Genomic DNA, 24,728 nt, shown 5'->3' on the forward strand with positions numbered 1-24,728 from the left:
GCCACCTGGATCAATCCTCCCCACTGAGGAGCTTTTGGTCCTCCAAAAGCATGAAAAATAATCTGCAACTTTTATGTACCTTGTCTGCATCACAAGCATCCTGAAAATGTCTCGCTTCCATCTCCTTCACCTTTGTTCTTCGGAGCCTTAAGCAATGAGGCGACACCTACAACCTCCGCAACCTGTAGTACATTGTTTTTCAAATTATATGCTTGACTTACATGACCAACTAATGACCCAATCATCCCATACTTGCCACGAGTTTATAACACATACTCAGTGGTCAAGTTTACATCAAGATGGACACAATACCCCAGCTACGAAAACAAGGCCAACATATCATTGTTGCTTCAACAAGTGATGGAAAACACATCATCACTGCAACACATGATTTACAACAATAAGGCCAAACACTATTTTGTTTTGACAAGTGATGGAAACACGACATCACTTTCACAGTTTATCATGCAACTCAAAATAAGACCAAACATCATTGTTGCTTAGCAAGTGATGGAAACACATCATCACTTTTACATTTTAAAATGCAACAAATGATTTACAAAAGCACGACCATGACAAGCTAACATATCTAGAAACCATTTTTCACTTATCAATGTGAATGGGTTGCTTCCTTGTGGTGTTTTTGCTTGTCGAACAATCGTTTCACCTGGTTCATGCACCGACACTTTGTCTTTAAGGCGTTGCTCTGAATGGAGCCTCCAACAAGTGACTCTTTGATGGCCACCTCTGTTGCAATGACTGCAATACATCTTCTTCCTCCAAATTTTCTTAACATGTTTCTTCACATGTTGTTGAGAGGGTCGTTCATGCCTCATCCTTTTGTGTGTTGTTATTCTTTTCCAACAATTCAAAAATATATGGTTATGTAATCCAAAAAAGGTACATGTTTTTTAATGCCACGTTTTATGCTCATCATTAACAACATGATTATAATCGAAATGAACATTCGAATGTTGGGAGTGGTTATACCTTTCCTTGTTGCAAGTATGGTGATGAGAGCTTGCCTCAGCTCTTTCCCTGCAATGGAAACTACCATGGGATGATGGGAATGGGTTCCCATCATTCTCTTTCCTCGATGATTTTGACAAAATCTCGAAAGAATTTGACACCTTCGAGCATTCTCCCCTGGTGTATCTCAAGCCTGCAAGTTGAGGTCTTTGCACAACCTCCAATGGTTGAGTTACGCCTTGGTTATTAACACCAAGTTCTTTTTCCTCCTCGTGCCTCGTCCTGGTAACGAGCCTCATGTTTGTCCCTGTAATTGGGATCTCCACATTCCAACAGAAATCATACTATGTAAAGATGAAACTGAAATGAAATCAACATCTTTTACCTCCTCTGTCGATTTGGAGAGAACTGATGAGGGCTTCTCATCATCTATTGTTGGTGGTTCACTAGCTGTCTTGGCGCATTCCCCAACTTCCTTTCTAACATACCCAAGTCTTGCCTGATGGGGTAATTCTTGTACTTTGATGGGGTTGACAATGCCTTGGCAATTAACACCCAAGCCTTTTCCCTCATACCCCATTTTCTTCAACAGTTTGGAGCCAATTCCTATGGTATGATTTTCAAAAACAGCAAAATCATCATCAAGACATATACATGAATTCAGAGAATTGCATTTTACCTCACATGGGTCACGCTGCAACTTTTCTGAGGCCTCTTCCTTTGCTTGCAACAGTCGTAGCAAACTATGTTTTTCCTCTTTCTCTTCATGTAGACACATCTTCAATTCAACATTCTCTGTTTGAAGGTTTTGGTTGTTGTGCTTCAATTCTTCCAAGACCTCTTCCGTGGCTTGCAACTTAAGCTGCAATCGCTCCTTTTCCTCTATCTCTTTCTGTAGAGTTTCATACATTATTTCCACTCTTTTGGAAATTTTGAGCATGGTCTCATATATCGCTTTTTCATCCTCTGTTGCTGCACATTCCATTGTTCACGTCTGTAATTCACATTCACGCAAAGACCGCTCTGATACCACTTGATTCGGTTCCAGGTGTGACAAAGGACCCTTCCAAGACCTTTTACTTTCGTGATGTGTTAAATTTCATTTTTAAAAGAACATAAATGAATACATCTGCATGTTGTAAAGAAGAGGAACATGACATTCATCAACACATGAAAACATAAGCCGTTGATAACGGAGTTCGTCCAAGAGGGACTACGTCTCTGGGCCCTAGTGTCAAGATGGTGTAGGCCGCTGCATTAAGTGTTGTTAATAGTGATGATGTACATAAGAGGTGATGTCGCTATCATACAAGGAAAATTCCCTCACATAGGAGTGGCTCCAAGAGATGTTCCGTTGCGGGAACTCTCAGTCAAAAAGGACTCCTATCAGTATGACATAAACTCATGCATGATGAGCATCCCACCAACATGGCATAAAAAGAATCTCAATGCAGACATACATGGCAACACATGAGTATCCCATCAACATAATGATAGAGGGATCTCAAATGAAACATGATGAATCATGACAATAAGTACATCCCACAAATGATTTCATGTCACATCAAGCAGGAATCATGAAACAAGTAAGAAAACAAGTTCCCACATCAATCATCAAACAGGGATCTGCGCAACAATGCATAGCAAAAGAAGTACATGAACACACTACATACACCTCACATCCTGAGGCCATCTGAAGAAGAGGATGTCAAACTGCTGAAGTTGGTTGTACCTTCAATCTCGTTGAAAACTGCTCACACATGGATGCTGACACCTACACTCCACTTTGAAAAGTGGCTGAAAATGAAATGATCAAATGGAAAATCTGAATGCACCATTAGATTTGTGGCGTCGAATAGTGCAAAATCGATTGTCAAATTTCTGAATTCTGAGAAAGTGAAAATCTAGGGCTTAAGGAATCTTTTAGATTCCTCAAAGATTCCCTCCTCTGGGTCCTCTGCAAATCCGCTGCTCAAATGAGGAAACTGACTGTGCCATTAGTGTTATAGACAATTTTGTGCCTTGCAGCATCAGGCATGAATTGTCAATAATCCAAGGGATCCAAAGTCCCTAAACATGATGTTCCTACCCCTAGAGGAACAAGGTCAGCAAACCAACAGCTCTCAGATCAGTTTCCACCTGAAAACACTCAAAAACAAGCAATCCTAAAATCAAAGCAGGTGCTCCACTAGGCTTCTGCGTTGAAACTCAACTCCTCCATGGTGTACCTGCGTTGCAAAGCAAGTGGAACAAAGGCCACCTGCGCTGAGCGAGATGGGACAAGTGGCACACTGAGTCATTGCTCTGGAATCTTCCAAAAATGACACTTGGATCAGGGATTTCGCCTTGTGATGAGTCAGAGGCTCTGTTTCTCCAAGTGGAAGCAAGGTTCTCCAAGTGGACTCAAGAACTGAAGATCAACTGAAGAGAGAGAGGACACAAGGCAGCTACACATCAGTTGCAAGCTGACTCATCCTTTCTCAATTCATCTATATATTGAGCTCTCTCCTATGAGCTCAGGAGGCTGGAATTTTGTGCAAAGTAATGATATGCTGTTGGTTTCACTATAGAGCTATTGGGTGATTGCTTGAAGGAGGTGAAGAGGAGAAATTCTTTCTGCTGGGAGGTGTTGCTGGATTGGGGCCTTCAATGGTTGTAACTCTATCAGAACTTTACTTCTTCATTAATAAAAGCTATTGAGGTTCTTCTATATGCACTTGTTTCAATGATATATTGTGATAATTGTATATTTGATTTATGCTAATCCTTGAATCAGTTATGATTGCATGCTTCTTGTAGTTTCCTTCTTTGTTATTTTGCAGGATCTCATTGTAGCTGGGCCAGCAAAAGAGCAAGGAGCTGGGAGCAAGCAGCCAAAGAGAAGAGTTTGGATTCGACATTAAGTGCAAGGCAACGGTTAGTGCATTTCCTCATTCTCTCTTTCTTTCATAAAGAAGTAAACCTTAAGTAGTTTTCTTTACAGTTGTTACTGAGGTACTATCACCCTTAGAGTGGGATAGGGTCATCCGAGTCGGATACTTTTCCCTACAACAAACTGGCGACTCCACTGGGGATCGTATCTGTTTGATTGTTTGTAGTGTTTTGCTATTCATTTCTTGAACAAAAGAGTACCAAATCGAAAAGCTTTTGACTATATCAAAAGCGAAGTAGAGGGCAGCTACTCTAGCTCATTTCTGAGCATGTTCATGATTTGAAGAGCTGATCTACAAGGATCCTTGTAAGCTCTTAGTGATAGCTTTTCATCCTCCTTGTCATCCCTTAGTGTGTGCTTGATTGATTGCTTCTGATTTGAGCAAAAACTGTGCATTTTTGAGAAAATTGGGACCCGGAAACTGAGAAAACGCAACTTTCGTTTTCCAAAGCAGGTAGTACACAGGCTACCTACTTTGCAATGCAGGTCCCGAAGGGGCTACCTGCGCTGAGAGCCAGACTGGCTGAGCAGCACCTGCGTTGGCCCAATTTTTCCTTGTGCAGTTGGGGTTTCCTCCCTTTTTCTTGCCTGTTTTCACTATAGTTTTTGCAGCAAGTTGTCTTTCTTGTACCTATTCTGAAACCAACCTTACTTGCCATCATTCCGCCTCTGTTATATAACGAAATTGTACTTGTTCTTTTGTATTTCTTACATCATTTACAATTTCCCATAACGAAAGTTAACCAGTCTTGCTTTGGCCTCTTAGATCTGAACCTGTGTTAGGCATTTTGCTGGTCTAAAGAGTTAGCTTGTTTGGTGTCCATAGCTGATTAGTCTTTTTACTTTCGTCATTATGGTTTGATTTCATGCATTTCCAGTGTTTAAACAAGTAAATCTTAAGGTGTCTTTTGATTTTGGACTAGCTTGTTTACTTTCGCTTGAAAATCGAAATCAAAGTTATATAACAACTTTCTTTTTGTAATACATCAACATTAAGAAAGGGAAAAGAAAATACATGCATTGTGCATTTTGCATTTGAAAAAAGTTTGCATGATGATTTAGGAGAAAGTGCATTAGTTTGTGTTGTATGAACTGTGTGAAAAGATATGCCTTTCTTCTGCCTCAGTAGTTAAGATTTTCATCAGTCAAAAAGATTTGAAAAAGCTTGCTTCTCATCTTAGGCTGCATTTAGGAATTTTTCATATACATCTCGTGGTGAACCTTGAAAGGCAAACTTTAAAAAGATCAACTTAAAATATACTGAATGAACCTAACAACGCATTGAAACATAACGCAAACACATAGAGGTCTAAGCTAGAGACGTGTTCCGGCGTCGTTAAACGTAGTGACTGTCGATCTCGAAGAAGGTGGGTGATTCCTCCTGAGAGTCGGTGGCACTAATACGGACTTGTGCTCCCACGTACCGTCGAGTATATATTGGGAGACCCCTATAGGAACAAAGCCTTTATCCATAGGAAGCCGTGTCGGCCGCCCTACTGATCGCGATGCAGTGAACACAGCATTCACGAAGATCGACCACCCGTACCGTAAAACGTATTCTGTGGTTTTGCGAAAGGTTTGGCACACCCTCTGCCTAGATCTCCAGAGCAGTTTCTTTTGGCCTTTTTCAAACTCTATAACTGAAAAAGTCCAACCGAGCATTTGTCACTTCGGGCTCGTTAATACATCGAAGGAGACTAGAGTCATCTTTAGCTTTTTCTCGACTCTTAAAAAATGAAAAAGTAAGTTGTGTCTAAAGCGTCGTTGATAAATTTATTTTAAGCGGAATAATCATCACCTTTCCCTCGTTGATCTTCGAAGTTAGTCCACCACAAGTGTAAGTTCTTGTAGAGTCGCGAGAAAATCTCTTGGATAGACTAGATATGTCTGAACAACCGTCGACATCCAGGACTGTGTCATCCGACACATCTGTCCCGGCAAGTTATCAACAACAAGCCGGAGCCCCATCAGGGACGATGACATGGTTAGTTCCTATTTCTTCGTCCGGATTATCATCTGGTATTTCTTATGTTGAAACTCAACAAATCAATCCAACGTGTCTTCAAAGGCCAATCTGCCCTTTAAGTACTGGATTGCCACCATATGGAAGACAGTATGCCTTTTCATTGTTCTCCCCTGGAGAACAACCATATGGGAGTTTACAACAAAATTCAGGTCAAACTGGAAATACATCCAGCGGATGGGTACCAATACTGCCTCAGCAACCAAGAGTTGCATATTCAATGCAACCAGTCCACCCTGTGTCGAATGTTGCCACTATACCTGGTATGGTGATTGCGTCGCAAGTACAAGCGCTGCCTACTGTATGTCAATCCCAAGTTTCTCAGGTTGCCATACAACAGCCTCTTGTCTCGACATCTCAATCGCAACCTCAGGTCAGTGCCTCCTTATCTGGAGCGACTCAGGATCAAACAAGTACTGTGACTCCTCATCTTGGTCAATCATCGAGTATTGGGCATCAGCAAATGGTCCAACAACCAGAGCTGGTTCGAACTCAACAACCGCATTTCCAGCAATCATATCAAGGACCTGAGCAACAAGTCTTTGTAAGTAATGGGCAACCATACTATAATGGTTATGCCCATCAACCTTGTCAAAGTTGCCAACATTATGCTGGTATGCAAAGACCCACTGCTCAGGCGATTCCATCTTATCCTGGATATGCTTCGCCTAACCTGAATCAATAGTTGCCCTTTGTAGCAACTCTAGAATTACCAGATCTAAACCGGCTGACGAATGATCCAATTGCTTATGCCCCTTGGTGGCCAGCGATTCCGCACAAACTTCCATCAGACATTCCTAAATTTAATGGAAATCCAGGTGAAGACCCGTCGAATCATGTGATGACATTCCATCTATGGTGTTCATCAAACACCCTGAATGATGATTCAATAAGACTTCGCCTTTTTCAGAGGACGTTAACGGGTCCAGCGGCAAAATGGTACATTGAATTGCCTAGAGCTTCGTTCGACAACTTCAGTGCCTTAGCTACAACCTTTTTAACCCATTTTCAATTACCGATAAGGTATGAAACGGGAACAGAACTCCTTACCAACTTCAAACAGACAACGGCCACTCATATATCTGATCATATACATGAATGGCGACGTCGTCGTAGGATGGTAAAAACATATGTTCCCGATCAGCTATTAGCTGAATGGTTTATAAAGTCATTACTTCCGGCCATAACGGAAGATGTGGCCAAGGGGGGAGTCGTAACAAAAGAGCAAGTTATAGCTCGTGCGCAATATCTAGACTTGGTTTATACTCAGTCTGGCATGCTCTACGACAAAATACCTGACGCCCCTAGACCGGATTTCTCAATTCCTCCTCCTCCTAAATCAAACAATGACTCTCACGCCGGCGAGGGCGTGATTGGCAAGCACAAAATTTATAGTCAAAATGCAAATGAAAAACTTCTTGCCTCAGAAATAAATGCCATGTCGACCGACAAGGGCAAACAACTGAAGCAACCAGGGGGCAAGAAGAAAAAGACAGGGAGAAAAAGGAAACCCCCGGCAGGGTGTCATATATGCGATGAGGATCATTGGACGAAATATTGTCCACATATAGTTGAAGTTAAGAAACTCTTCAAGAGTTCAAAAACCCCAGCAGTATTGACTGATCCGTTTCCTAATCCAAGTCAAAATCTGGTTGCTAATCAAAAAGCTTCCGGATCCCAAGTGCTTATGTTGTCTACCTCAAAGCAACAGAATAATGCTTTGACAAGGAGTAAAGATTATGGAAATCCAAAGCTGTCGAACAACAAGGTTAATGAACGACCTAGTAGTTCAACAGCAACTTTGACCGAAGTTGTGCCACCCATCGTTCCTGAGCCAATGATAAAGTCGCCAAAGGGAGTAGTACACAAATCGACATTTAATCCTCATGCCAAAGGAGCACAGAATTATAATATAGTAAAGGACCTGGCCCAATCGCCGTCCACTATGTCGACACTTGAGGTACCACAAGATTGCCCCTCCCAAGAGAAAGCTTTATTATCAGCAATAGGTGGGATTGGCCCAATGGATTCCAATCTTGTGGCTTTTGATCATAAAGGATATGACCCTCAGTTACCAGCTCAACTAGCTTTCCTTATTCAAGTGAAAGCCCTCAACAAAACTGTTCATCGAACAATTATTGATGAGGGGGCATCTACATGTCTTATGTCGATGAGTTGCTGGAAAGATTTAGGCTCACCACCCTTGTTGAAATCGTCGACGACGTTAAAAGCATTTGATGGACGATCATACACTCCATACGGGATTTTAAGTAACCTGCAAGTTGAACTGGGGGGCAAAACAGTAGGAATTGATGTTGAAGTAATTGATGGAAACCTCGATTACAACATCCTACTTGGAAGACCATGGATCTATGCCATGGCCGCAGTTGTGTCAACCTACTTCAGGAAGATTGCATTCCCCTTCCAAGGAGGAATTACAATCGTTGACCAACAAACTTTTCTCCACGACAGTTCACAAGTTACAGGAAGCATTCCAATGATCCATGGAAGGAATCATTTGCTCCAAAATATCGGAGTAGGTCTCCTAAAAGACCCTGCCTTAATGGGTACTTTCGCCCTACCGCCTCCAAGTAATCTGGCGGGAGTGGCCACGGTGGAAACCTACAAAATGAAATATAATCCAATCTTCTGGTTGGATTCGGAAGATTCCTAGATATTTTGTCGGCTCCCAGGACGGTTCTTATCTTGTGTCAACCTCGTTAAAAAATGAAACAAGGAATCGAGGATAGTTCTTATCTTGTGTCAACCTCATTAAAAAATGAAACAAATCCCCGAGGTAAACCTTCATTCCAACCACCGAGTTGGATGCAATGAAGCTTGGGGGGCATGCACCTCAATTTGCATTATTATGCTGGGGGCATGCAAACTTATGTCCGAGCAGTTTTAGCACATAGTTCATGCTCGTTAAAAAATAAACATAAGTTTGAGCAGTGTTCAAGCTCATTAAAAAACGAACCCATCCCGGTAAATAACCTTGGTAAATGTAACCTTTGACAGCCATATAAAAACCATTGGTCGTGTTTGTGTACCGTCACCTCCATCCGTTCATTTGGCCAATCGTTCATCTCCATATGATTGTTTACCCATTTTGAGGAACAGCTGCGAAGAGTGATTTCGCTTAGCCATCCTTGTGACACTGCCGTGATTGGAATATTCCAACCTGTACCTGGAATCTGCTGCTGCCCTGTTCATCACTCGTTCCTCAAAAGACGAGTCTTCTTTGAGCTCTTTTCACTGACTCGTAAAATATGAAAAGTTTGCCGAGTTTTGGCCTTCCAGCTCGTTAAACGACCGGAAGAGTTATCCCTCCTCTAGATTTTAATCTTTTTGGACCTGAGGGATTATTGCACAAAAAGATCGAGCGCTTGTTTTGTTCGGCTCGTTAAAGCAATCGAAAATTCATCCCTTCTGTATTGTTTTATACTTTTTCGGACTTAAGGGATTAGATGACGAAAAAGGAATTTTGGAGTTGACTTTATGTACCTTTTCAGACTCTCTAAAAATGAAAAGGACCGAGTTATCCTTGTCGTTAGACTCGTTAAATTCATTAAATAGCGACAAACTTGTCTTTAGACGAGAACGAGTTTCCCTATCGCTAGGCTCGTTAAAACATAGCGATGGGCTTGCCCGAAGGGCAGGTTATAGAACAAGCATATGTTATCCTCCTCAAGCTTGATAAAAATAAAGAGGTACTAGTCAGCAATGACTGGGGAAAAATTGGGAGAACCTCACAGCTTTAATGGTAGCAAGTCGCTCTTGAACATGACACTTTGTCCTCTGTATCACATCGGGTTGGGTTGTTTCATTCACCGGTCTCATCACCATGGTCCTCGCCACACCATCCACATTTGGGGTAATGCTACCAATCCATCACATCAGTGTCGTTATATGTTCAAGAGATGTTGTTCTGCAAAGAGTCAACCGTGTCCCATCCACTGCCATACATTGTCCTTCATCCATTTCATGACCGCCACCCTGAATCATACATCACAGTTTGTTTTCACCTCATCGCAATCACTAGCTCCGTTCCGTGTCACTGATGTGGGATTCATTAAGGCCCTCCTTTGACGGATCGCTCCTTGTCGACATCAGCTCATTATCCAAGGAGTTGATCTAGGAACACCCCCTTCAGTACTTTGAAGCTTGCATGCCTCAATGGCAAGTTTCTCACTTCCGGTGACAGGTATACATCAATGACCTTCGACCAAAAGATTTTGCATGGTGGTCGACGCCAAGTCCTTTATTCCCACCATGTGAATTGTACTGCCGTACCTTGAGGGTCATCATCCTTATCGGTGATTCCTCTCACGCTTGTTAACGGTTTACATCATTGACCGGTAATCAAGCGATGTCTTTCCATGTTCGACTTCAAGAAATTCTCACATGGATCGACTTGTGCATCGAGTGAAGATCGGAAGAGATTGAAGACCCCGGGTCTAGTTTCATCCATCCGGGCTGCGATATATATTCAAGATATAAAGACATTTGATATGTACATCATTGCAGCAGATGATCATCCTTCTCAAAGGATGATAATTACAGCAGAGAATTATCAGTCTATCATCAGACGATCGTCTGTTCTATGTACCAAAATGTATTTATAAAGCTGAGCATGGGAATGCCCGCCTCAGCTAGATCATGAAAAAGAATGAAAAATAATGTATTGTATTGTATCTTATTACAGGACACTTCTCAGCAGATTGAATGAACTTCGGATCCTCTTAATAAAGCATTTCACCCGATAAACGACCTCATACTTTAGGGGGCATCTGTTATAGACAATTTTGTGCCTTGCAGCATCAGGCATGAATTGTCAATAATCCAAGGGATCCAAAGTCCCTAAACATGATGTTCCTACCCCTAGAGGAACAAGGTCAGCAAACCAACAGCTCTCAGATCAGTTCTCCACCTGAAAACACTCAAAAACAAGCAATCCTGAAATCAAAGCAGGTGCTCCACTAGGCTTCTGCGCTGAAACTCAACTCCTCCATGGTGTACCTACGTTGCAAAGCAAGTGGAACAAAGGCCACCTGCGCTGAACGAGATGGGACAAGTGGCACACTGAGTCATTGCTCTGGAATCTTCCAAAAATGACACTTGGATCAGGGATTTCGCCTTGTGATGAGTCAGAGGCTCTGTTTCTCCAAGTGGAAGCAAGGTTCTCCAAGTGGACTCAAGAACTGAAGATCAACTAAAGAGAGAGAGGACACAAGGCAGCTACACATCAGTTGCAAGCTGACTCATCCTTTCTCAATTCATCTATATATTGAGCTCTCTCCTATGAGCTCAGGAGGCTAGAATTTTGTGCAAAGTAATGATATGATGTTGGTTTCACTATAGAGCTATTGGGTGATTGCTTGAAGGAGGTGAAGAGGAGAAATTCTTTCTGCTGGGAGGTGTTGCTGGATTGGGGCCTTCAATGGTTGTAACTCTCTCAGAACTTTACTTCTTCATTAATAAAAGCTATTGAGGTTCTTCTATATGCACTTGTTTCAATGATATATTGTGATAATTGTATATTTGATTTATGCTAATCCTTGAATCAGTTATGATTGCATGCTTCTTGTAGTTTCCTTCTTTGTTATTTTGCAGGATCTCATTGTAGCTGGGCCAGCAAAAGAGCAAGGAGCTGGGAGCAAGCAGCCAAAGAGAAGAGTTTGGATTCGACATTAAGCGCAAGGCAACGGTTAGTGCATTTCCTCATTCTCTCTTGCTTTCGTAAAGAAGTAAACCTTAAGTAGTTTTCTTTACAGTTGTTGCTGAGGTACTATCACCCTTAGAGTGGGATAGGGTCATCCGAGTCGGATACTTTTCCCTACAACAATTAGGTTTGCATCGTTGAGAGGTGTAAGATCGACATAAAATTTGTCCAATTTGGACACTACAAAAATTTCACCCTCCTGGAATTTTTGCTCAATCATGGTTCCACCTGCAATAAATTAATTAAAAAACTACGTCTCGATTTTCGTGCCCACTCCTGGTTTCTCCATGCTGCCTTGAACTATGTGTGTGCTCCTCCTCTACCTGGGTGCACTGATGACTGAGTTTAAATATAAAAAAGGCGGGCAAAGTTTACAAACACATTGTTTGGCAAATTGGTTATGGATCCACTTGTCGTGGAGGAGGTGGGTTGGGCCCGCCTTGGGTGGCCCACCCACCCCACCTGTCACCGGCTTCGTTTCCTTATTAAATGGGCGGTGGCTTTGAGGTTGGGTCCGTACCCCAAGGGCCGACCCACCTTTCCGCGTACGCACGGTCTTTTGCCCGCCCAAAACACGTGGTTCCAAATATGGTGGGAGGGGCAAGGGGTAATGGCCTGCCCCTCCAATATTATGCATAGTTGATAAGGGTTGGGGTGGCAGGGTTGGTGGCCCACCACCCTTTTTTAAAATAATTTTTGTTATAACAAACAGCATGGCCATTTTTTAAAATCCCGATTTTAGGCCGAAGAAGACATTTTAACAAGGTGACAATTTCGCCCAGAATCCGGCTGGAGTTGGCCGGATTCCATCCTCTGGAAAAATTCCAAATTATGTGTTCATTAATCCTGCCCAGTCAGCAAAAGTCAACCAAAACTTTGACTGCCTTTAATTTCCTCATCCGGACTCGGATTGACGAACCATTCGCACCACCACGATCATGACGATGATATCTTTAACATGAACTTGGTTTGAGCATAATCCAAACACTTAGACTGTTTACCCTTCATGAGTCCTCCTGGAATTCTGCATGTGTCTGGAGCCACCTGGATCAGGAGGGTGGTTGTAGCCGCTACAACATAAACATACACAATCTTGTAATTAGACAAAATCATATCACTGTAATAGGAAATATTTCCATGTTGGTTACTACAAGTACATGATCAATATTGCCACATGTTGTTCCAGTACATTTAAAACAGTGACAACAACACATTGTTCAATCATATAGATAGTGAAATCATAAACCATGCCATCAATAACATCTTCAAACCAAAAATATATGTGTGTGTGTGTGTGTTGTCTCATGAGAACATAGGAGATAATTATCTCAAAACTAATGGGAAACTAGGTCTGGGACTATGACTCTCCACCCCAACATAGATAACTTCAACCAAGTCTCACTTGCAGATGTCACCCCTGAGCCTGATTCCAAAGGCCAAGGGATCTTTTGCTTCAGGGATTAAACACATCCATCAATTGAACCAGGGACTCTAGAGATTCATCCAACTCCACCCACCAATCGAATGGAAATCAACAAAATGCACAGGAATTGTAGAGACTAGTTGTCTCCACTTTTCAAAACTCAACACTGCAGTTCCACTCAATTTCAGGGATTCTAGAACTCTTAATAAAATCAAGATATTGCAAGGAAACATAATCATACAGGAATTTTCCAAGATTAATTCCTCCACCCTAGCCCTCAAGGATTTTTTGAGAAACGCCATCTCCACCCTCTTGGCCAATGGGAACTTGAGAGGGAATTAATTCCTCACTTGGTGATTTCTTTACTCCCTTGCCAAACCAAAAACATCATTCCCTTTGTTGTTTAATCTTTTATTGGAATTTGATTTTCTCTCTCTTCCATAGCTACCTGCACTCTTCCCTTTTTTTCCAACTCTTTGTCTTATTGTTGCCTGCGCTCTCCTCTTTTCCAACTCTCTTCCTCTTTCTTGTCCAATTCCTCCAACAATTCAAGTTCCTCTTCCCTGCTATGTTGTCCCTTGACCGTTCAAATTCCTTGTTGAGCTACCTTATTTCCAACAGTTTGATTTTGCTCTTTCTCTTGCCTCATGTTGACAATAACTCCTTCTAGCAAGATCTTGTCAGCCAATGCAATATTTTCCACTTGTCTAGCTATTCCCAAGGTTTTTTAAATGCAATTTTTATTTACTATAATGAGAGGCCAACATTTCTTGCCAGATGAGAGCCTACCCTTCTTAATTTTAAGTTTTTTGTACATTAATATTATTCACAACAAGTAATCACCACAACACTCTGGAATCTGTATTTCATTACTCAACCCATTTCTCTTTTTATCAAATTGTTTACATTGTATACATAAATGTAACTAATCGGGGTTGTCACAAATTATTCTTTAAAGACCTCAAGTCGAGGATCATGTTATTTTTACTATTATTATAAGGGACGCGATGATGATTGTGATGGATCAAATTGATGTTATTATTGGTTGTGATGATGTTGGTGATGCACCTATTTGATGATTACATGTAATCACGATGATGACTATCTGCTTGGTTCCAATTAGCATTATTTTGAAGATTATGTTATGCACAATCATGATGATTTTGATTCTAATCTTCTAGCATGTGTAAATATGTTAATGATTAACCTTAAGACAAGATGTTATGGATGGTTATTTGAGTGTGGCATGAGACTATCTAGAAGCTCATGCATGTGATGAATCAACAACCCCTAGTTTGATCAATTGCATACTATTAATACTAGAATTTAATTTTTTAAATAATATTCTTCTTACCTAAACATTCATTAATTAAACATCTTTTACACTAAAACAAATCATACTAATGTAATAACATCATTTACATCCAATATCATATTATTCATATAAATTGATTCCCATAATTAAATTAAAAATATTTTTAAAAATCTAAATTAAAATATTATATTTCCTTAACTATTTTTTTAAAAAACTGAATACAAAATATCATTACCATATAATTCCAATTTAAAAAAGAAATAAATTCTTAAACCAAATTAAAAAATGCAAGGTAAATAGTTAATAAAAACAGCCATTTATTAATTAAGCTAAAATAAAGAAAAATACCAAAAAAAATAAGACAACCCCTTAAATTTGACATCCTCATATTACAAAGCTCAAAAGAAAGTAGCAGAAAGTAGTTAATTAGAATTAGAATTAAAATAGAGAGTTTACTAAAATAAAGTTGAGCTTTTTATATAGAAAATGATTTTAATGAACCATGATTTTAATTTTAATTTAATGATGGTAAACAATATTATTCTCATGGAAAAAAATCAAAAAGCCATATTTAGAAATGGTAATAAAAGAAAATTTAAAAGATGTATTAATAAAAAATAATTATATTTCAATTAAAAAAACACATTAATAAAAAATAATGAAAACACATTAATAAAAAATAATGATATCCGATAAATTATAGTAAGTAAAGGGAATCAAATTTCAAGATTGTCTGAAATTAAATACATCCTGGCATAATAAATTTGCAATGGCTAAACAATGCTAAACAAATAATCATTACCCATAAGTTACAATGAGACCAATCCTGAAAGATATATAAAGAAAGGTCTTGTATAATAGCTGGAAAATGATGAAGTTGGAATTAAAACTATTGCTTTTTTCGAGTTGCACCATTTACTCATACATTAAAATATATATATATATATATATATTATTTTTTTTATTATGTATATTAAAAAAAATATTAAAAATTGTAATTAATGTTTCAAAAAGATTAAATGATTTAGTCATTGTAATGTTGGATAGAAAATATTAAAAAAATGTTAAAGAGTTTAATAAGACAATCAATATCTACAATATATTATTGAGTGGGTTAAATGATTAAAAATATGTGTTTCCACATAAAAGGATATAATTCAAATTTAGAGGCGGGTAGATTATGTACACCTCCATATACATTAGTAGTCAAACTGTTGTGTGGTAGGTGGCTCTTTTGTCCCACAAATAAGAGGGTCTCATACACAGGGTTTCATATACCAACTATATCCACCTCCATAAACTTTAGCAGTGAAATCACTATGGAAGGCCATTCCATTGTTCCATAGACAAGAGGGTTTCATATACCAACTATGTCCACCTCCATAAACTTTAGCAGTGAAATCACTGTGTGGAAGGCCATTCCATTGTTCCACAGACAAGAGGGTCTCATAAACCAATTTGGTGGCTCCCTTGTCCCACAAACAAGAGAGGGTCTCATACACAAGGTTTCATATACCATGTACACCTCCATAGGCTTTAGCAATGAAATCATTGTGTAGAAGGCAACTCCCTTCTCCCACGGACAAGAGGGTCTCATACACCAATTTGATGGCTCCCTTGTCCCATGGAAAAGAGGGTCTCATACATCAAACAGTGTCACATAGAAGGTTTCATACACCAATTTGATGTCTTTTGTGATAACGATTTTTGCTAAAGCCTAATCCCGCTAGTAAATATTGCTATGAATTATAATTCATGTAAATAATGTGGAAATGTAACACATTGACTCGCTGAAGGAAGTGGAAATGGATTCAATGGAATAAGCAGGAGAGTTGTTTGTAAACCCAAACCACTGTATTTATTTCACCACCTTTATCCCTAATAGATTTATGGCACTACTAGTGTAACATTGAATTGAGGAATGGGCTCCCTAAGTAAAAGACAAACATGTAATCTCGGTTCTCGTAGAGATGTGGGCATGGTCAACATCTGGAAATGTATGAGGGAGAATCCTAATGAGGAGAAAAGGGAAAATACAAATATTCAGGCGTTATGGATTCATTTAAACAAGTGAACAAAAAATGTAGCAATCGAGAAAAAGAGAGAGAGAGCTAGAAAGGACAATACAAAGTAGGAATTGGCAATTAATGTGAATCCACTATGAAGATATAACCTATTACAACCTGTGTTATGCTTTGGGATGGTATTCCCTATGTTTACTGAAGCACATGAATTGATTGGCCAAAGAGAGTTCAGTGGAGTTGTTGACACTCATGTGCTAGCCAAGGTTGATAAACCAATCTAGTGCTTACAGAGAGAGTTGCTAAATACCTGGGTAGTGGCTAACCAATTGATAAACCACAAGGATATACACAAGAATTAGTTGAAAGGTCACATAAACCCCTAAGTGACTTTCCTTGGAACTAATAAACCACTTAGGTACTTTCTCAGTAAGGTGATAAATCTCCTAGAAGTAGACTCTTTATTCTTGCGGTACTAATATAGCTAATAAACCTCCCTTTATACATATATATATTCCTTCTCCTAGAAGTGAGATGAAATTCACTAAGCCTGGGATGAACCCTTGTGTTTGATGCTCTACCGAATAGAGAGTAAATGTGGTGTTACAATCGGGGGTTTTCCTGGTCCTCAAGCCATTTGATTGTATTGTGTTTTGGATACTGTATAGACTTCTATGCTAAATCTATGCCCAAGGGACTTATATTAGGTTAACAGGTGTGTATCTGTTTACCAGCCCAATTTTCTTAGTTTACTGAGTGCTTGTGGCTTCTGAATTTTGAGGTCACTTTTTTGTTCTTGATTTTTAAATAAATTACATATCTACGTGTCTGTTTATATTAATAGGAAACATTTTATCAAACTTTTGCTTGGTAGCGAGCCAAAGAATGCTTACCAAGCTCTGCTAATTTTCCAGGCTCAGAAATCAGATTTGATAACCCAGTGCAATTCTAAGCAAAGTTTGCTTCTTCTAATGCCACCCTGAACTGATAAATTCAGCACCACCGTTCCCTTTCTTTATTTCACATGCTGCTACAATTAGGTAGGTGCTTAAAGAACGTAGGGAAAAGCACAGGTTTTAGAGAAAATTAACTTGACTTACCCGAGTAACATTATTCTGTAACAGAATCCTGTGAGAAATTAAAATAGGTTGTTCGTCTGAATAATTTTATCCCAACTTATGAGCACTGGGAAATGGTGCGTCGATCCGTAAATGCGCACGCAAAGTGAAAAAGAAATTTCTCAGATCTTGTACAGTTTCTTTCAGGCTAGTTGAAAATACTTGAGACTGTTGATTTTTGCCAGTGTAATTTCATGAGTTCATAGCAGAGACATTATCTTTCAGCTTTTTGTTTCTGTAAGAAACACAATCTTTTGCATCGTCATTTAGTGTTCAGTAAACTATGATGGATTGATGTATCTATTCTTTTTTTCTTCAGGTTGACTGACTGCTTTCTAAAATTATGTGCCTGAAACTAAAGAGGTGATTGCACCTCTTCAAAGTGCATTTTGTTCTCTTCAGAGCTCAGGTGCCTTGCAGTAGCTTGATCATATAGAAGATAGAACAAGTCTATTATCACAACTTATTTAATTGTTAATGATAAATTTAAATAGATATATTATGATTATAAGGTGTTTTAATTTTTTCTATATTAAAATTTTTGGTGAATTTGTGGTTTTTAGTTATTTAAAATGTGTTTTTGAATGCATAAATGTATATAAATGTATTCAGTGTTCTGAAAAACCCTTGGAGCATTCAAATCATGCAAATTCCATAACTCAAAATTGTGGTTCTAAGAAATCTTTAATTTCTGATCAAATTAGCTTAAAAAAATAAAAATAAAATGCCAAAACTAAGAAGATCTACAACTATATAATCTAATTTAAAGCTACAGTTTGATATAGAATTGATGTCTGACATAGAATTTATTTATAGAACATCGGAAGTGATATCTGACATAGAAACCCTAACATCTGATATATAGGACCTTAAATGTGTGTAAGACAAGAAACCCTTCCATGTAACATTATAATTTAATGCACAAACCCCTTCAAATGGAGTATTGTACACAACGATTTAATACCCTCGGCACCACACTGAAAAGGGATTTGATCAAGTGCTAGTAGCGCTGTGTGCTGCGGCCAGGGGAGCATTCAACAAATCCATCAATTGTGGCCTGCAAAAGAAGAAATCGCCCGCCAATACTGAATGGCCAATCACAGAATCATCCATGCGGGGAGGCGATTAACAATGCACACAGTAGAGAAATCCACGATCACAATAGCGAGATCCAGGATTGGACCCTGGACTGACTGCATCTTAAAGTTGTGTGCAAATTGAAGAGCTGTTTCATTTTTTTACTATGGATTTATAATCTACTCAGATGTTTAGGCCAATTTGTCCACTGGATGGAGCCATCCGAGCCACTGTAGATTTTATAATCAATTCACCAGTTGCAAGCCCAAGCTACTTTTGCATTGCTCGTGCATCATGTCTATTTTCTGTTGGGATGTCATCCCTAATACTGACCCAACTACTGTGATTTCTGTCATACAGCTATATTACAATAATTGTTTCAGATTTTGTTACGAGCCCAAACTTTCCTCATTTAAATGATGTACATGACTCTGTAGGATCCGATCGAGGAGCTGAATCTTATGAATTGGCAATTGGGTTTGTATTTGGGTGACAAGTCCACACCAAATATGACTTAGAAATTTTGGAGATTTGAACATGAATCTTCTACTGAAATTTACTTTTACATCTTTTTCAAGTTAAGCTTGCTGAATAAGCCCTGAGAAAATAGTAAAACTATCGTTATTAGAGTATGCTACCATACCTAATTATCTCTAGGTTCCCATTTGACATGCCTCTCTGTAATGACACTTTTTGTTTATGTTTTGGTTATCTTACCAAATAATATATACCCATCATCTTGAACATAACTTTGATAATGAACATAATGCTTATCTCTAGGAATGTTAGGTTCCCATTTGACACGCCTCTCGGTGATGACATTTTTTTGTTCATGTTTTGGTTATCTTACCAAATAATATATACCCATCATCTTGAAAATAACTTTGATAATGAACATAATGCTATAAAGGAATGTTATAATTTTTCAAATACATCACATTATTTTCTGTAGTAACGGTTTTTTTTTTCCTTAATCCCGGAGGAACCTTTGACACACGTACCTACTAATCACCTTGAACATAACTTTGGTAGTGAACATAATGCTATAAAGGAATGTTATCATTTTTTCAAATATATCACATTATTTAAAATTAAATAATGTTAAGAGTTAGTAAGGAGATTTGAATTTTGGATTTCTTAATTTTGCACTGATTTCAGATTACTTCACTCACTAATTGAGCCTTAGTGCACTGTCCCCGAAATATTAAAAATAACATTTGAAACACACTGTTAAATTTAATATATGCTAGGTTTAAAATATGACTTGACCAACTTATCAGGTTTGCTTTAATAACCAACCTAATGCGCTTTAATAACAAACTATTTCACATTGCTTCACTCACTAATTGAGTTTTAGTGAGCTGTCCCGAAATATTAAAAATAACATTTGAAACACTGTTAAATTTAATATATACTAAGTTTAAAATATGACTGACCAACTTATCAGGTTTGCTTTAATAACAAACCTAATGTTGTTAAGGAATATTTTTTGGTGCATCATGGACATATTAAAAATTAACATTTGAAACACATTGTTAAATTTAATATAGGCTGACCTGAACAACTTACCAGGTTTGCTTTAATAACAAACCTAGTGCCCATAAGGAATATTTTTTGGTACACCATATTTTTTTATTCAGTTTTTTATATTCTAACTTGCGATATAATCATTTATATTATAAAATAATAAATAATATTATTACTCATATAATATAATAATAATTATAAGATATAGTTAAGATATAGTTAACACTTTTAAATAAAATATTCTAGTGAATTTAATATTTTTATTAATTTTAATTTTGATTATTTAAACAATTTTATATATATTTGAAGTATTGTTTAATTACATTTTTGTTTATTAATTTTTAAAAATATTTAGTTTTTAAATGAAATTATTTTTCTAATTAAATGTTGTTAAAAGTTTTAAATTTTAAATCAAGTTATAATTTTCTAACTTAGGTTTTATTTTATTTTTTCTATCTATTAATTTTTGCTTCCATTTCACAGCTTTTGCCATTGTTTAAAATTAAATATCATATTCTTTATTTGTTCAATAAATCCAAGTCATCTTTTCAACTTTGTTATTAAGTGTCAGGAAAATCATAACACAATGGCTTTTGGAAGTAACAAGATAAGATCATGGGTTGCCATAAAAATCAAAATTAATATGTGATTTCATGATCAAGTGTCACTTAAGAAGAATATGTAATTTGATATTGGAAAGGGAGGCACTTTTTTTTTTTTCCAGAAGAACCACTGGTAATATATTAATGACCAAAACTAGTACATATATGTCGATCATGAGATCATAATAGTGTCTATCCATCAATATCAGATTACACAGATACATCAACCAAATACATAGAGTACATTCACATGATGTAGCCATCTATATTGAAGAGTCATAATTATTTCTAATATCGGAAATAAATCTTCATGAAAATAGCTAAGGCACTACTATCAATATATCAAAAAGATTATTAAGTCTATATCAACCTGTAATGACATATCCAAAAAGAGCAAGCCTAAAAAGACTAGTCTATCATTTTTATGGTCAATTGATGGTTCCCATTTCACAACTAGTCCCATCCAAATAGTGGCAGTAATTTATGGTTCCTTCTTCATCGTTGAGACCAACTTTAGATAGAGTATTTGTAGTGGTATTAACTTCCTTGTAAATGTTGAAAAATTGGAAAGTTCTAATGAGGGATTTAATACGAGCCATCGAGCCTCGAAGATTTGGAGGATCATATGATGTGAAATCTTGAACTCCATCAATAAGAGTTTTTGAATCCCCATAGACATGCGAGGTCTCCAGGGATTTCTCTTTGGCAAACCAGAGGAGGCCCCATAGTGTGCATGTCTTCACTCTGGAGTTTGTGCCATTGCTAGCAAACCAATGTAATTTGTAGTGTTCCCTTACACTGATCCTGAGCGAAGCTCCGCAGCCACAACGTTCGCGCTACCCAGCCCCATCGAAGAAGCCAACCAACAAGTCAAGATGTGGGTGAACAAGTTTGACTGTTAGATTTTTTGTGTGCTCGGGGCGAATATCCTGTGTCTCCAGCCAAGTGATGATCTTTGAGCATATGCGAAAAGTGTTGACCTGGATCCCATAAAAAATGTACTTGTTCCGGGCTCGCCAAATCTCCTAAAAAATAAACAGGGGGAGATAGTTGTGAGCACCATGAGTGGCTATCCACCATCGGATACATACCTCCACAGAATCAAATTGAAAAAAGGAGAACCTGCAATAAGAGAGTACCTACATCCATATTTGTTTGGAAATATCACAGCATAAAAAGGGATGTGTTACAGACTCACCCACCGTACCACAGAGGGAACACCATCCCGGGCCATGAAAACCCCGTCTGATGAAGTTATCCCATGTAAGAATCTTGTTATCGCAAGCTAACTATGTGAATAATATGATCTTCAAAGGAATGTTCCACTTTCAAATGCAGAGTAACCAAGGGGCAATGACATAGTTGGATATATTGCCCATAATATACCTATAATTTTTAGCTACCTCAACATAGCCCTTCCGCAAAGTCCTGCTCCACATCAACGTGTCACCCCCTTGATTCATACTGAGTCCAGCCCGTTTAAGGTCCAGTACATATTCATCCCATTCCAGTGCGATGTCTCCGCGTAAATTGATCTCCCTCGTCGATTTCCATATAGGATGGATCTCGTTCCAACTGCCAATGACCTGTGCGAGATAGAACAAGCCCCATTGATGAAGTGCCTCGATGGTTGTATCAGAAAGGCCCCAGTCTCTGCGAACCCCCATAGTATTATCCCGTCCAATAATGATATTGTTACCCAAACTGAAAGACCAATGAATCCTTTTTAGGAACCATGATTTGATCTTTTGAAAGCTCAGCCATATGATCAATCCACTCTTCTTGCCAATCTCGTCAAACCTGAACCAATCCAAGAAGGTCTTGTATTTGAGATACTTCACTCTGGTGATCTCTGCCCATATACCCGTACCAAATAATGCTCTCCAAAGAGATTTGATAAGCAGAGAACAACCAAAATATTTAGTATTCAATATACCCCATCCATCAAGTCTTCGACCTGGAGATATGTTACCATTTGATCAGATGAATTTTGTGACCCATATTTGCACCAGACCATAGAAAGTGAGATAAAATAGAGCGAGTCTGAGAGGTGATATGAGTTAGAAGGGCAACTAAGTGTGCCTAGTTGTTGAAGTACGACTTGAATTAGAGTATATCTGCCCCCAAGAGTGAGCCAATGATGGGTCCAACATTTTATCTTATTGTGAAATTTAGCCAGTAACCACGCCCAATCTCCATATCTATAGTTACATGGCTTAAGTCTGAAACTGAGATATGTGAAACTCTCTGCGAGAGGCATGGATCCCATGCCAAAGTAATATGCAATATGATCAATCTCCGCTTTCTTACCAGAAGAGTAGAGAAATCGATTTTTGCCCATTTGCCAATAAACCAGAAGCCTTGCCATATTGATGAAAGATATCATGCAAAGAGATCCATTGTCCTTTGGTTAAAATCCCAAAAGTAAGAATGGCATCAACGAAGAAAATATGTGTAACGCTGACCTCTTGCGACATTTTCAAGCGAGAGAAAATCCTGATACGTTTGGCAAAATTTATCTTCCTACGGAGGGCATCCATGACCAGAATGAATAGTAAAGGGGATAGGGAGCATCCATGTCTGAGGCCCCTCCAGGCCCAGGAAAAATCAGATGGGAAACCATTAATGAGCACCGCGAACCATGCCCCCATCACACAAGCCATGATCCAGTCCACATTTTGTATGTCAAGACCAATCTTCAAGAGCACCATCCTAAGGAAAGACCAGTCCACACAGCTATATGCCTTCCGAAGGTCTATTTTCATAACTAATACCTCTTTGTTTCTTATATGTACGAAGTGAATACATTCTTGGGCGATGCCAATGGCGTCATGGATGGAACTGTCATGTAGAAAACTAAATTGCTTCCTAGAAATGTGAACCGACAGAATCCCCTTTACACGTTCTGCAATAGTTTTTGATATGATTTTGTATATGATATTGCATAACGAGATCGACCTGAAATCAAAAAATGTAGAAGGATTTGGGAATTTTGGAATGAGGGTGATGAAAGTTGAATTAATGGAACCAACCATGTGCCTTGTGATCCGGGATTCCTCCACAATCTCCAGTAGTTCGGGACCCATGAGCTCAAAGAAATGCAAAAAGAATTCTACTGTCCAACCATCCATGCCAGGGCACTTGTCCTTGGAAAACGATTTCAATATCGATTTTAATTTGTCCAAAATGACTACTCGGTAGAGGGAATCATTAGTATCTCCTTGAAACATAATGGGGTATTCCTCCACCCCCCAGCACTGGTCTACAATATCAACCTCTCCACGAGCCTTGAAAAGATCCAAGAAGTAGGGAACAACCTTTATTTGTATCTCCCGCGTGGAGTGCACCACGTTCCCGTCCGCCCCTTGGATGTGCCAGATAGCATTTCAGTTCTTCCAATGGCGTGCAAATCGATGGAAGAACTTAGTATTCTTGTCTCCCTCTTTGATCCATAAAGCCCAATTCTTTAATCTCCAAGTTGTTTATTGTATTTGCAGTATGTGCCTTTTTCTCCCTTCCAATTCCTTTAATCGAATCAAAGTTTGTTCAGTGGGTACTGAATGTGAAAGTGAGTCCCCAATCCTCATGATCTCCTCAATCAGGGCCTTCAATTCTCTAAACATCCTATCTTTTTTGTGTCATTCCCATATGAGAACCTGGCTCTTTAAGGAGGCCAATTTTTTGGTAATTTTGTCCATAGCAGACGTACCTAGGGAAATCGCATATGATTTCCAGACAATCATGACCACTCTATTGAATTCATTTTCCTCAAGCCATACTCAGTTAAATGTAAACACTTGTGAGGAAAGGGAGGCACTTATGTTGGTGAGAAGTATGTGTTGTAATACAACCACTTGTTCTAAATATTCATATATGGAAGTGGTTAAACAATTTGATTTGATGTAACATCTAGTTTTTTTATCTTTAGATTAACAATGTGTATTTGTGTATATGTTAAATAACCAAGCAATATGGTATATAAATATTACAGTGTGTAAA

The 24,728-nt window shown here is 38.5% G+C and overlaps 1 pseudogene; it reads right to left on the reverse strand.

Annotated features, from left to right (window-relative positions):
- The window catches only part of LOC149250720 (UTP--glucose-1-phosphate uridylyltransferase pseudogene), a 114,705-nt pseudogene extending 92,309 nt beyond the window's left edge, over positions 1-22,396 (reverse strand).
- Positions 22,397-24,728: the final 2,332 nt, after the last annotated feature.

The sequence above is a fragment of the Pinus tabuliformis genome, chromosome 7, assembly GCF_031772625.1.
Source record: "Pinus tabuliformis cultivar Carrire ecotype Pingquan chromosome 7, CPIR1, whole genome shotgun sequence".
NCBI lineage: Eukaryota > Viridiplantae > Streptophyta > Pinopsida > Pinales > Pinaceae > Pinus > Pinus tabuliformis.